Raw genomic sequence first — 14897 nt, forward strand, 5'->3', positions numbered from 1 at the left:
GGTTCCAATCCTGACGGCTGCTGCAAGCTGGGCGGCCTTCACATTTTCAATAACTTGTACTGCTTTCTCATGCGTGAGGGTGGTGACTGTGGGGCTGGCCAAATCCAGTCCCAACAAATAATCTGTCCCTTTCATGGGGCGTCTGGTCATGAGGGTGTGGGGGATGTATCCTGTGGACGTTGATACTGTGTTTTGAATGAATATTAATGCAAATGGGTGAACTGTGTCCCAGGTTCTGTTGTGCTGTTGCACCATTTTTCTGAGGGGCGTTTTTAAAGTTCTGTTCATCCTTTCTACTATGCCGCTCGATTGGGGGTGGTATGCAATATGGAACTTTTTCTTCATTCCGAAAATTGTAAGGAGGTCTTTCATCACTCATCCTGTAAAATGGGAGCCTTGATCGGACTCTATACTAATTGGGAGTCCCCATCTTGTAAAGATGTGCTGAGTGAGGATTTTAGCTGTCGTTTTGGCAGTGTTTGTTCTGGATGGAAACGCTTCGACCCATTTTGTGAAAGTGTCGATGACCAACAACACATACTTAAAACCATTCCTGCAGGGTGGTAGGGGTCCTGTATAGTCGATTTGCAAATTCGTTCAGGGGTCATTAACCGGGCCGGGGGTGACTTAGCTGAGCTTTTCTTGCATATCTGTCCGGATTGTTCTGGGCACAGATTAAGCAATTCTCGATGTAATGTGTAACATTGGCTTTTAAATCAGGCCACCAGCAGAGAGGTCTGAGGTGGGCTAGGGTGGGTTCAATGCCCTGGTGTCCATGATTGTCATGGAACTGACAAATATTTTGATTCCTGTCCTGGCTGGGGACTACATAAATGCCATCTTGTAAAATCACACTGTCATGTGTCGTTATCGCGTTTTTAAACTTACCATAAGGGGCTTGGAAGTTAGCTTTTAAAACTTCCGTGAGCTGCTCATCTTCCTTTTGAGCCGTTGCCAAATCTGGAATGTTGGTCTGTGAGACCTGAACGTCGTGTACTGAGGCGCTTTTGGGGAGGGTTCCAAAAGTGACCATGTCTGGAACCTGCTTTTGCTAGAGCATCTGTTTTAACGTTACCGGGGTGGGGGGGGGGGGGGGGGGGGGGGGGAAGAACGATGATGACTTCGAACTTTGATGATTCCATATAGAACATAGAACATTACAGCGCAGTCCAGGCCCATCGGCCCTCGATATTGAACCCACACTAAAGCCCATCTACACTATTCTCTTATCATCCATGTGTTTATCCAATGACCATTTCAATGCCCTTAATGTTGGCGAATCCACTACTGTTGCAGGCAGGGCATTCCACGCCCTTACTACTCTCTGAGTAAAGAACCTACCTCTGACATCTGTCCTATATCTATCACCCCTCAATTTAAAGTTATGTCCCCTCGTGCTTCACATCACCATCCGAGGAAAAAAGCTCTCACTGTCCACCCTATCTAATCCTCTGATCATCTTGTATGCCTCAATTAAGTCACCTCTTAACCTTCTTGTTTCTAAACAAAATAACCTCAAGTCCCTCAGCCTTCCCTCATATGAACTTCCCTCCGGACCAGGCAACATCCTGGTAAATCTCCTCTGCACACTTTCCAATGTTTCCACATCCTTCCTATAATGCGGCGACCAGAACTGCACGCAATACTTCTAATGCGGCCGCACCAGAGTTTTGTACAGCTGCAACATGACCTCATGGCTCTGAAACTCAATCCCTCTACCAATAAAAGCTAACACACCGCATGCCTTCTTAACAACCCTCTCAACCTGGGTGGCAACTTTCAGGGATCTATGTACATGGACACCGAGATCTCTCTGCTCAGCCACACTGCCAAGAATCTTACCATTAGCCCAGTACTCTGTCTTTCTGTTATTCCTTCCAAAATGAATCACCTCACACTTTTCTGCATTAAACTCCATTTGCCACCTCTCAGCCCAGCGCTGCAGCTTATCTATGTCCCTCTGTAATTTGTAACATCCTTCTGCACTGTCCACAACTCCACCGACTTTAGTGTCATCTGCAAATTTACTCACCCATCGTTCTACGCCCTCCTCCAGGTCATTTATAAAACTGACAAACAGCGGTGGCCCCAAAACAGATCTTTGTGATACACGACTAGTAACTGGACTCCAGTCTGAACATTTCCCATCAACTACCACCCTTTGCCTTCTTCCAGCTAGCCAATCTCTGATCCAAACTGCTAAATCACCCTGAATCCCATGCCTCCGTATTCTCTGCAGTCGTCTACCATGGGGAACCTTATCAAACGCTTTAATGAAATCCATATACACCACGTCAACTGCTTTACCCTCATCAACCCGTTTGGTCACCTTCTCAAAGAACTCTATAAGGTTTGTGAGGCCCGACCTACCCTTCACAAAACCGTGTTGACTATCTCTAATCAAATTATTCCTTTTCAGATGATTATACATCCTATCTCTTATAAAACTTTCCAAGACTTTGCCCACAACAGAAGTAAGGCTCACTGGTCTAGAGTTACCAGGGTTGTCTACTCCCCTTCTTGAAGGAGGGGTCAATATTTGCTGTCCTCCAGTCTTCTGGCACTATTCCTGGAGACAATGATGACAGAAAGATCAAAGCCAAAGGCTCAGAAAACTCCTCCCTAGCTTCCCATAGAATCCTAGGATAAATCCCATCCGGCCCAGGGGACTTATCTATTTTCACACTTTCCAGAATTGCTAACACCTCCTCCTTAAGAACCTCAAGCCCTTCTAGTCTAGTAGCGTGTATCTCAGTATTCTCCTCGACAACATTATCTTTTTCCTGTGTGAATACTGACAACAAACATTCATTTAGCTCATCCTATCTCCTCGGACTCCACACACAACTTCCCACTACTGTCCTTGACTGGCCACACTGTTACCCTCATCATTCTTTTATTCCTGTCATATCTATAGAAAGCTTTAGGGTTATCCTTGATCCTACCTGCCAAAGACTTCTCATGTCCCCTCCTGGCTCTTCTTAGCTCTCTTTAGGTCATTCCTAGCTAACTTATAACTCTCGAGCACCTTAACTGGACCTTCACGTCGCATCTTTACATAAGCCTCCTTCTTCCTCTTAACAAGTGATTCAACTACTTTAGTAAACCATGGTTCCGTCGCTCGACCACTTCCACCCTGCCTGACAGGGAAAAACTTATCAAGGACACGCAGTAGCTGTTCCTTGAACAAGCTCCAAATTTCAATTGTGCCCATCCCATTCAGTTTCCCTCCCCATCGTATGCATCCTAAGTCTTGCCTTATCACATCATAATTGCCTTTCCCCCATCTATAACTCTTGCCCTGCAGTATATACCTATCCTTTTCCATCACTAAAGTAAACGTAATCGAATTGTGGGCACTATCACCGAAGTGCTCACCTACCTCCAAATCCAACACCTGTCCAGGTTCATTTCCCAGTTCCAAATCCAATATGGCCTCACCTCTCGTTGGCCTATCTACGTACTGTGTCAGAAAACCCTCCTGCACACAATGGACAAAAAAGGACCCATCTAACGTGCTCGAACTATAACATTTCCAGTCAATATTTGGAAAGTTAAAGTCCCCCATAACAACTACCCTGTTACTTTCGCTCCTATCCAGAATCATCTTTGCAATCCTTTCCTCGACATCTCTGGAACTTTTCGGAGGCCTATATAAAACTCTCAGCAGGGTGATCTATCATATCCTGTTTCTGACCTCAGCCCGTACCACCTCAGTAGACGAGTCCTCATGGAACGTCCTTTCTGCCACCATAATACTTTCCTTGACGAACAATGCCACCCCTCCCTTTCTTATACCACCTTCTCTGAGCTTATTGAAATATCTAAACCCCGGCTCATGTAACAACCATTCCTGTCCGTGCTCTATCCATGTCTCCAAAATGGCCACAACATCGAAGTCCCAGGTACCAACCCATGCCGCAAGTTCACCCACCTTATTCCGGATGCTCCTGGCATTAAAGTAGACACACTTTAAACCACTTTCCTGCCTGCCGGTACACACCTGCAACTTTGAAACTCATGACCTCACTACTCTCAACCTCCTGTATACTGGAGCTACAATTCAGGTACCCAAACCCCTGCTGAACTAGTTTAAACCCTCCCGAAGAGCATTAGCAAATTTCCCCCCAGGATATTAGTATCCCTCTGGTTCAGGTGTAGACCATCCTGTTTGTAGAGGTCCCACCTACCCCAGAATGAGCCTCAATTATCCAGCTTTCTGAAACCCTCCCTCCTGCACCATCCCTGTAGCCATGTGTTCAACTGCTCTCTCCCTATTCCTTGTCTCGTTAGCACATGGCACGGGTAGCAACCCAGAGATAATAACTCTGTTTGTTTTCCAAGCTGCACACCGTCTCCCTCTCTCTCTCCAGCTCCCGGAAATCAAGGCCGCTGCAACCTGGGTGTAAGTTTAAACACTTACATGATTCCAAAGCTGCACTCCGGCTCCCTCTCCCTCTCCCGCTCACGGAAATGAAGGCCCCTGGTAGCTGGGGGTAAGTTTACCTGCTTCACAAGCTGCACTCCGGCTCCCTCGCTTTCTCCCGCTCCCGGAAATGAAGGTCGCTGGAACCTGGGGGTAAGTTTAAACACTTAACTGATTCCCAAGCTGCACTCCGGCTCCATCTCTCTATCCCGCTCCCGGAAATGAAGGCCGCTGGAACCTGGGGTAAGTTTCAACACTTACCTGCTTCACAAGCTCCCTCTCTCTCTCTCCCGCACCCAGAAATGAAGGCCTCTGGATTCTGGGGGTAAGTTTAAACACTTACCTGCTTCACAAGCTGCACTCGAGCTCCCTATCTCTTTCCCGCTCCCGGAAATGAAGGTCCCTGGAACCTGGGGGTAAGTTTAAACACTTACCTGATTCACTTACCTGCTTCGCAAGCTACACTCCGGCTCACTCTCTCTCCCGCTCCCGGAAATGAAGGCCGCTGCAACCTGGGGGTAAGTTTAAACACTTACTTGATTACCAAGCTGCACTCCGGCTCCCTCTCTCTCTCCCGCTCACGGAAATGAAGGCCGCTGGAACCTGGGGGTAAGTGTAAACTCTTATCTGCTTCACTTACCTGCTTCACAAGCTGCACTCCGGCTCCCTCTCCCTCTCCCGCTCACGGAAATGAAGGCCCCGGTACCTGGGGGTAAGTGACCTGATTCCCTAGCTGCACTCCGGCTCCCTCTCTCTCTCCCACTCCCGGAAATGAATGTCGATGGAACTTGGGGGTAAGTTTAAACACTTACCTGCTTCACAAGCTGCACTCGAGCTCCCTCTCTCTCTCCCGCTCCTGGAAATGAAGGCCGCTGGAACCTGGGGGTAAGTTTAAACACTTACCTGATTCACTTACCTGATTCCCAAGCTGCAATCCGGCTCCCCCTCTCTCTCCCGCCCCTGCAAATGAAGGCCGCTGGAACCTGGGTGTAAGTTTAAACACTTACCTGCTTCACAAGCTGCACTCGAGCTCCCTCTCTCTCTCCCGCTCCCGGAAATGAAGGCCGCTGGAACCTGGGGGTAATTTTAAACACTTAGTTGATTCACGTACCTGCTTCACAAGCTGCACTCCGGCTCCCCCTCTCTCTCCCGCTCCCGGAAATCAAGGCCGCTGCAACCTGGGTGTAAGTTTAAACACTTACATGATTCCCAAGCTGCACTCCGGCTCCCTCTCCCTCTCCCGCTCACGGAAATGAAGGCCCCTGGTAGCTGGGGGTAGGTTTACCTGCTTCACAAGCTGCACTCCGGCTCCCTCACTCTCTCCCGCTCCCAGAAATGGAGGCCGCTGGAACCTGGGGGTAAGTTTAAACACTTACCTGCTTCACTTACCTGCTTCACAAACTGCACTCGGGCTCCCTCGCTTTCTCCCGCTCCCTGAAATGAAGGTCGCTGGAACCTGGGGGTAAGTTTAAACACTTAACTGATTCCCAAGCTGCACTCCGGCTCCCTCTCTCTATCTCGCTCTCGGAAATGAAGGCCGCTGGAACCTGGGGGTAAGTTTAAACACTTTCCTGCTTCACAAGCTGCACTCAAGCTACCTCTCTCTCTCTCCCGGAAATTAAAGCCGCTGGAACCTGGCGGTATGTTTAAACACCCACCTGATTCACTTACCTGATTCCCAAGCTGGACTCTGGCTCCCTCTCTCTCTTCCCGGAAATGAAGGCCGCTGGAACCTGGGGGTAAGTATAAACACTTACCTGATTCCCAAGCTGGACTCTGGCTCCCTCGCATCTCCCGGAAATGAAGGCCGCTGGAACCTGGGGATAACTTTAAACACTTTTTCAGAAAGGCAACCGGTGACGAGTGGTGTCCCGCAAGGTTCATTGTTGGGACCACAGCTGTTCTGTTTATATATTAACGATCTAGATGACGAGACTGGGTGCAATCTGGCTAAGTTTGCCGATGATACAAATATAGGTGGAGGGGCAGGTAGTATGGAGGAGGTGGAGAGGCTGCAGAAGGATTTAGACAGTTTAGGAGAGTGGTCCAAGAAATGGCTGATGAAATTCAACGTGGGCAAATGCGAGGTCTTGCACTTTGAAAAAAAGAATAGAGGCAGGGACTATTTTCTAAACGGTGACAAAATTCATAATGCTGAAGTGCAAAGGGACTTGGGAGTCCTAGTCCAGGATTCTCTAAAGGTAAACTTGCAGGTTGAGTCCGTAATTAGGAAAGCAATGCAATGTTGTAATTTATCTCGAGAGGCTTGGAATATAAAAGCAGGGATGCACTTCTGAAGCTTTATAAAGCATAGTTAGGCCCCATTTAGAATACTGTGAGCAATTTTGGGCCCCACACCTCAGGACGGACATACTGGCACTGGAGCGGGTCCAGCGGAGATTCACACAGATGGTCCCAGGAATGGTAGACCTAACATACGATGAACGTCTGAGGGTCCTGGGATTATTTTCATTGGAGTTTAGGAGGTTGAGGGGAGATCTAATTGAAACTTACAAAATAATGAATGGCTAAGATAGGGTGGACGTAGGGAAGTTGTTTCCATCAGCAGGGGAGACTAGGACCCCGGGGCACAGCCTTAGAATAAAAGGGAGTCACTTGAGAACAGAGATGAGGAGACATTTCTTCAGCCAGAGAGTGGTGGGTCTGTGGAATTCATTGCCACAGAGGGCGGTGGAGGCCGGGACGTTGAGTGTCTTTAAGACAGAAGTTGATAAATTCTTGATTTCTCGAGGAATTAAGGGCTATGGAGAGAGAGCGGGTAAATGGAGTTGAAATCAGCCATGATTGAATGGTGGAGTGGACTCAATGGGCCGAATGGCCTTACTTCCGCTCCTATGTCTTATGGTCTTACCTTCTTCCCAAGCTGCACTCCGGCTCCCTCTCTCTCTCCCGCTCCAGGAAATGAAGGCCGCTGGAACCTGGGGGTAAGTTTAAACACTTACCTGATTCACTTGCCTGCTTCACAAGGTGCACTCCGGCTCCCTCTCTCTCTCCCGCTCCCAGAAATGAAGGCCGCTGGAATCTGGGGGCAATTTTAAACACTTACCTGCTTCACTTACCTGCTTCACAAGCTGCACTCCGGCTCCCTCGCTTTCTCCCGCTCCCGGAAATGAAGGCCGCTGGAACCTGGGGGTAAGTTTAAAGACTTACCTGATTCCCAAGCTGCACTCCGGCCCCCTCGCCCTCTCCCACTCACGGAAATGAAGGCCGCTGGTCCCTGGGGGTAAGTGAAAACACTTACCTACTTCAAAAGCTGCACTCCGGCTTCCTCTCTCTCTATCCCGCTCCCGGAAATGAAGGCCGCTGGAACCTGGGATAAGTTTAAACACTTACCTGCTTCACAAGCTCTACTCCGGCTCCCACTCTCTCTCCCGCTCCTAGAAATGGAGGCCGCTGGAACCTGGGGGTAAGTTTAAACACTTACCTGCTTCGCTTACCTGCTTCACATGCTGCACTCCGGCTCCCTCGCTTTCTCCCGCTCCCGGAAATGAAGGTCGCTGGAACCTGTGGGTACAAAGAACAAACAAAGAACAAAGAAATGTACAGCACAGGAACAGGCCCTTCGGCCCTCCAAGCCCGCGCCGACCATACTGCCCGACTAAACTACAATCTTCTACACTTCCTGGGTCCGTATCCTTCTATTCCCATCCTATTCATAGATTTGTCAAGATGCCTCTTAAATGTCCCTATCGTCCCTGCTTCCACTACCTCCTCCGGTAGCGAGTTCCAGGTACCCACTACCCTCTGCGTAAAAAACTTGCCTCGTACATCTACTCTAAACCTTGCCCCTCTCACCTTAAACCTATGCCCCCTAGTAATTGACCCCTCTACCCTGGGGAAAAGCCTCTGACTATCCACTCTGTCTATGCCCCTCATAATTTTATAGACCTCTATCAGGTCTCCCCTCAACCTCCTTCGTTCCAGTGAGAACAAACCGAGTTTATTCAATCGCTCCTCATAGCTTATGCCCTCCATACCAGGCAACATTCTGGTGAAACACTTACCTGTTTCACTTACCTGATTCCCAAGCTGCACTCCGGCTCCCTCTCTCTCTCCCGCTCCCGGAAATGAAGCACGCTGGAACCTGGGGGCAAGTTTAAACACTTCCCTGCTTCCCAAGCTGCATTGCGGCTCCCGCTCTCTCTCCCGCTCCTGGAAATGAAGGTCGCTGGAACCTGGGGGTAAGTTTAAACGCTTTCCTGCTTCACAAGCTGCACTCGAGCTCCCTCTCTCTCGCTCCCGGAAATGAAGGCAGCTGGAACCTGGGGATAAGTTTAAACACTCACCTGATTCACTTATCTGGTTCACAACCTGCACTCCGGCTCCCTCTCTCTCTCCCGCTCACGGAAATGAAGGCCGCTGGAACCTGGGGGTAAGTTTAAACACTTACCTGCTTCACAAGCTGCACTCCGGCTCCCACTCTTTCCCCCTCCTGGAAATGAAGGCCGCTGGAACCTGGGGATAAGTTTCAACACTTACCTTCTTCACAAGCTCTACTCCGGCTCCCACTCTCTCTCCCGCTCCAGGAAATGAAGGCCGCTGGAACCTGGGGGTAAGTTTAAACACTTACCTGATTCACTTGCCTGCTTCACAAGGTGCACTCCGGCTCCCTCTCTCTCTCCCGCTCCCAGAAATGAAGGCCGCTGGAATCTGGGGGCAATTTTAAACACTTACCTGCTTCACTTACCTGCTTCACAAGCTGCACTCCGGCTCCCTCGCTTTCTCCCGCTCCCGGAAATGAAGGCCGCTGGAACCTGGGGGTAAGTTTAAAGACTTACCTGATTCCCAAGCTGCACTCCGGCCCCCTCGCCCTCTCCCACTCACGGAAATGAAGGCCGCTGGTCCCTGGGGGTAAGTGAAAACACTTACCTACTTCAAAAGCTGCACTCCGGCTTCCTCTCTCTCTATCCCGCTCCCGGAAATGAAGGCCGCTGGAACCTGGGATAAGTTTAAACACTTACCTGCTTCACAAGCTCTACTCCGGCTCCCACTCTCTCTCCCGCTCCTAGAAATGGAGGCCGCTGGAACCTGGGGGTAAGTTTAAACACTTACCTGCTTCGCTTACCTGCTTCACATGCTGCACTCCGGCTCCCTCGCTTTCTCCCGCTCCCGGAAATGAAGGTCGCTGGAACCTGTGGGTACAAAGAACAAACAAAGAACAAAGAAATGTACAGCACAGGAACAGGCCCTTCGGCCCTCCAAGCCCGCGCCGACCATACTGCCCGACTAAACTACAATCTTCTACACTTCCTGGGTCCGTATCCTTCTATTCCCATCCTATTCATAGATTTGTCAAGATGCCTCTTAAATGTCCCTATCGTCCCTGCTTCCACTACCTCCTCCGGTAGCGAGTTCCAGGTACCCACTACCCTCTGCGTAAAAAACTTGCCTCGTACATCTACTCTAAACCTTGCCCCTCTCACCTTAAACCTATGCCCCCTAGTAATTGACCCCTCTACCCTGGGGAAAAGCCTCTGACTATCCACTCTGTCTATGCCCCTCATAATTTTATAGACCTCTATCAGGTCTCCCCTCAACCTCCTTCGTTCCAGTGAGAACAAACCGAGTTTATTCAATCGCTCCTCATAGCTTATGCCCTCCATACCAGGCAACATTCTGGTGAAACACTTACCTGTTTCACTTACCTGATTCCCAAGCTGCACTCCGGCTCCCTCTCTCTCTCCCGCTCCCGGAAATGAAGCTCGCTGGAACCTGGGGGCAAGTTTAAACACTTCCCTGCTTCCCAAGCTGCATTGCGGCTCCCGCTCTCTCTCCCGCTCCTGGAAATGAAGGTCGCTGGAACCTGGGGGTAAGTTTAAACGCTTTCCTGCTTCACAAGCTGCACTCGAGCTCCCTCTCTCTCGCTCCCGGAAATGAAGGCAGCTGGAACCTGGGGATAAGTTTAAACACTCACCTGATTCACTTATCTGGTTCACAACCTGCACTCCGGCTCCCTCTCTCTCTCCCGCTCACGGAAATGAAGGCCGCTGGAACCTGGGGGTAAGTTTAAACACTTACCTGCTTCACAAGCTGCACTCCGGCTCCCACTCTTTCCCCCTCCTGGAAATGAAGGCCGCTGGAACCTGGGGATAAGTTTAAACACTTACCTGCTTCACAAGCTCTACTCCGGCTCCCACTCTCTCTCCCGCTCCTAGAAATGGAGGCCGCTGGCACCTGGGGGTAAGTTTAAACACTTACCTGCTTCACTTACCTGCTTCACATGCTGCACTCCGGCTCCCTCGCTTTCTCCCGCTCCCGGAAATGAAGGTCGCTGGAACCTGTGGGTACAAAGAACAAACAAAGAACAAAGAAATGTACAGCACAGGAACAGGCACTTCGGCCCTCCAAGCCCGCGCCGACCATACTGCCTGACTAAACTACAATCTTCTACACTTCCTGGGCCCGTATCCTTCTATTCCCATCCTATTCATAGATTTGTCAAGATGCCTCTTAAATGTCCCTATCGTCCCTGCTTCCACTTCCTCCTCCGGTAGCGAGTTCCAGGTACCCACTACCCTCTGCGTAAAAAACTTGCCTCGTACATCTACTCTAAACCTTGCCCCTCTCACCTTAAACCTATGCCCCCTAGTAATTGACCCCTCTACCCTGGGGAAAAGCCTCTGACTATCCACTCTGTCTATGCCCCTCATAATTTTATAGACCTCTATCAGGTCTCCCCTCAACCTCCTTCGTTCCAGTGAGAACAAACCGAGTTTATTCAATCGCTCCTCATAGCTTATGCCCTCCATACCAGGCAACATTCTGGTGAAACACTTACCTGCTTCACTTACCTGGTTCACAAGCTGCACTCCGGCTCCCTCTCTCTCTCCCGCTCATGGAAATGAAGGCTGCTGGAACCTGGGGGTAAGTTTAAACACTTACCTGCTTCACTTACCTGATTCCCAAGCTGCACTCCGGCTCCCTCTCTCTCTCCCGCTCCCGGAAATGAAGGCCGCTTGAACCTCGGGGCAAGTTTAAACACTTACCTGCTTCACAAGCTGCACTCCAGCTCCCACTCTCTCTCCCGCTCCCGGAAATGAAGCTCGCTGGAACCTGGGAGCAAGTTTAAACACTTCCCTGCTTCCCAAGCTGCACTCCGGCTCCCACTCTCTCCCCCTCCTGGAAATGAAGGCCGCTGGAACCTGGGGATAAGTTTAAACACTTACCTGATTCCCAAGCTGGACTCCGGCTCGCTCTCTCTCTCCCGCTCCCGGAAATGAAGGCCGCTGGAATCTGGGGTTAAGTTTAAACACTTACCTGCTTCACAAGCTGCACTCCCGCTTCCTCTCTCTCTCCCGCTCCCGGAAATGAAGGCCGCTGGAACCTGGGGGTAAGTTTAAACACTTACCTGATTCCCAAGCTGGACTCCGGCTCCCTCTTTCTCTCCCTGTGGTGATACACCACTGTACTTCCCTACCATTGTACATAGTATATAATAGTTGTGTGTAACGTGGTCGCTTCCATCCTGGCTCCTGTCCCCGGGAGACGTCCTGCTCCACAAGCACGTGCGGACCTCTAAGGCGGAGCCCCTGGTGGAGAGAGTCCATCTCCTCCACGCCAACCCACAGTACGCGTACATAGCGTACCCCGACGGGCGTGAGGAGACCGTCTCCATCAAGGACCTGGCCCCCTCTGGAGCCCCTGCCGCCCCCGCCCCGCAACCTCCACCCCGCTCCCTCTCTGCTCCCGTCGATCCCTCGGCCTGTTACTACTCCGTGCCAGCCGCTCTCATCCCGCAGTTTCGCCTTGAGCCAGCCGAAGCGGTGGGGGATGTCATGCCACCTCGCAACCCAGCACCACCGACCGCACGGATACCACCGGACACTACCTCAGCGCCGCAGCTCCGACGTTCAAAGAGATCGTCCAAACCCATCGTTCGTCTCGACCTCTGACGACACGGAACCTCCTGATGGACTCTGTTCACTGTGTTTGCTACTGCATATTTTCACCCCGGACTTCCTTCTAAACAAGGGGTGAATGTGGTGATACACCGCTGTACTTCCCTACCATTGTACATAGTATATAATAGTTGTGTGTAACGTGGCCCTGTAATATGTGTATTGTACTGTACCTCTGTAGAGGTTCGGTCACCGGTAGGTAACCCGACCTGGCTACGGAGAGCTCCGCCTTAGCCACTCCCCCGGGAGTTACGTATAAGAACCCTCTTCTGGGACCAGCCCCATTCTGTCTGGGGTCGTCTGTGTCGGGTAAGCCTCCCATGTAGTATATTAAAGCCTTAGTGAAAGTCTCACATGTCTTTGTGGTTCTTGACGCTTAGTGCATCACTCCCGCACACGGAAATGAAGGCCGCTGGAACCTGGGGGTAAGTTTGAACACTTACCTGCTTCACAAGCTGCCCTCCGGCTCCCTCTCTCTCTCCCAGAAATGAAGGCCGCTGGAACCTGGGGGTAACTTTCAACAATTACCTTCTTCCCAAGCTGCACTCCGGCTCCCTGTCTCTCTCCCGCTCACGGAAATGAAGGCCACTGGAACCTGGGGGTAAGTTTAACCACTTACCTGCTTCACTTACCTGCTTCACAAGTTGTACTCTGGCTCCCTCTCTCTCTCTCCCGCTCATGGAAATGAAGGCCGCTGGAACCTGGGGGTAAGTTTAAACACTTACCTGATTCCCAAGCTGCACTCCGGCTCCCTCTCTCTCTCCCGCTCCCTGAAATGAAGGCTGCTGGAACCTGGGAGTAAGTTTAAACACTTACCTGATTCTCAAGCTTACTCCAGCTCCCTCCGTCTCTCCTGCTCCCTGAAATGAAGGCCGCTGGAAGCTGGGGGTAAGTTTAAACACTTACCTGCTTCACAATCTGCACTCCGGCTCCCTCTCTCTCTCCCGGAAATGAAGGCCGCTGGAACCTGGGGATATATTTAAACAATTACCTTCATCCCAAGCTGCACTCCGGCTCCCTCTCTCTCTCCCGCTCACGGAAATGAAGGCCACTGGAACCGTGGGGTAAGTTTAACCACTTACCTGCTTCACTTACCTGCTTCACAAGTTGTACTCTGGCTCCCTCTCTCTCTCCCGCTCACGGAAATGAAGGCCGCTGGAACCTGGGGGTAAGTTTAAATACTTACCTGCTTCACAAGCTGCACTCCGGCTCCCTCTCTCTCTCCCGCTCCCGGAGATGAAGGCCGCTGGAACCTGGGGTAAGTTTAAACACTTACCTGCTTCACTTACCTGCTTCATAAGCTGCACTCCAGTTCCCTCTCTCTCTCCTGCTCCCGGAAATGAAGGCAGCTGGAACCTGGGGATAAGTTTAACCACTTACCTGCTTCACTTACCTACTTCACAAGCTGCACTCCGGCTCACTCTCTCTCTCCCGCTCCCGGAAATGAAGGCAGCTGGAAACTGGGGGTATGTTTAAACACTTACCTGCTACACTTACCTGCTTCACAAGCTGCACCCCGGCTCCCGGAAATGAAGGCCGCTGGAACCTGGGGTAAGTTTAACCACTTACCTGATTCCCAAGCTGCACTCCGGCTCCCTCACTCTCTCCTGCTCCCGGAAATCAAGGCCGCTGGAACCTGGTGCTAAGTTTAAACACTTACCTGCTTCACAGGTCCATATAGGTTTTTACGGTCTTTGGCCATTTTTAAGATGTGCTGGAGTAATGGGGCTGAGGGTAGGGGCTTTCCGCCTGCGGAACGAGTCCTCTAGTTTCCCACAGGGGTAGGAATTTGGTTAAACTGTTGCAGACATATAACCTGTCCGAATATATGTCGGCTGGGGTTGGAAACGAGTCGGGGTGATCTACAATGTACGCTATGGCTGCCAGTTCTGCTCCCTGCGAGCCTAAATGTCCTGGCAATTTTAACGAAATCACTTCTAGGGCACGTTCCTGTGCATCCTCTACATAATGACCACAACCGGTAATTCTTTTTCCATTGAAAACTGTGGAGGAGCCATTCACATAGATTCTCAGGGGTGCGCATGTGTCTCTAGGCTGGGGTCTCTGGGGTGTAGTACCTGCTTTCGGGAGTGCTGACTTTGGTATAAAGAGACCTGTATTATGTTTAGTAGAGATGATCTCCCACTCATGTGGGGTGCCTGCATCTTGTAAATTATCGGCTACGAAAGTGTGGGTCTTGGTTCTCTTAACTGTGATGTCCCGTCTCTGTCAGAGAAGGGTCCAATGGACTGCGCGGATCTGGATGACTGTGCCATCCTTAAGTCGACCGTCTAGTAGTAGCTGTGTTGGAGTGTGTTCAGTGAGAATGGTGATGGGGTTGAATCTTGTAATGTAGGCGAGGTATTGTACTGCCCAAAAGACTGCGAGCAGGTGCCTTTCGCATGCAGAAAATCCTTGCTGGACTGGATCTAATACGCATGAGGCATATGCCATGGGGCCTAATTGATCACGTCATTCTTGGAGGAGCACGGCCGAAAGGGTTCGGTCGGTAGTTGCAACCTCAATTGCATAAGGGAAAAGTGGATCTGGGA

This window comes from Scyliorhinus torazame, chromosome 4 (assembly GCF_047496885.1).
Source record: "Scyliorhinus torazame isolate Kashiwa2021f chromosome 4, sScyTor2.1, whole genome shotgun sequence".
In the NCBI taxonomy this organism is placed as follows: Eukaryota; Metazoa; Chordata; class Chondrichthyes; order Carcharhiniformes; family Scyliorhinidae; genus Scyliorhinus; species Scyliorhinus torazame.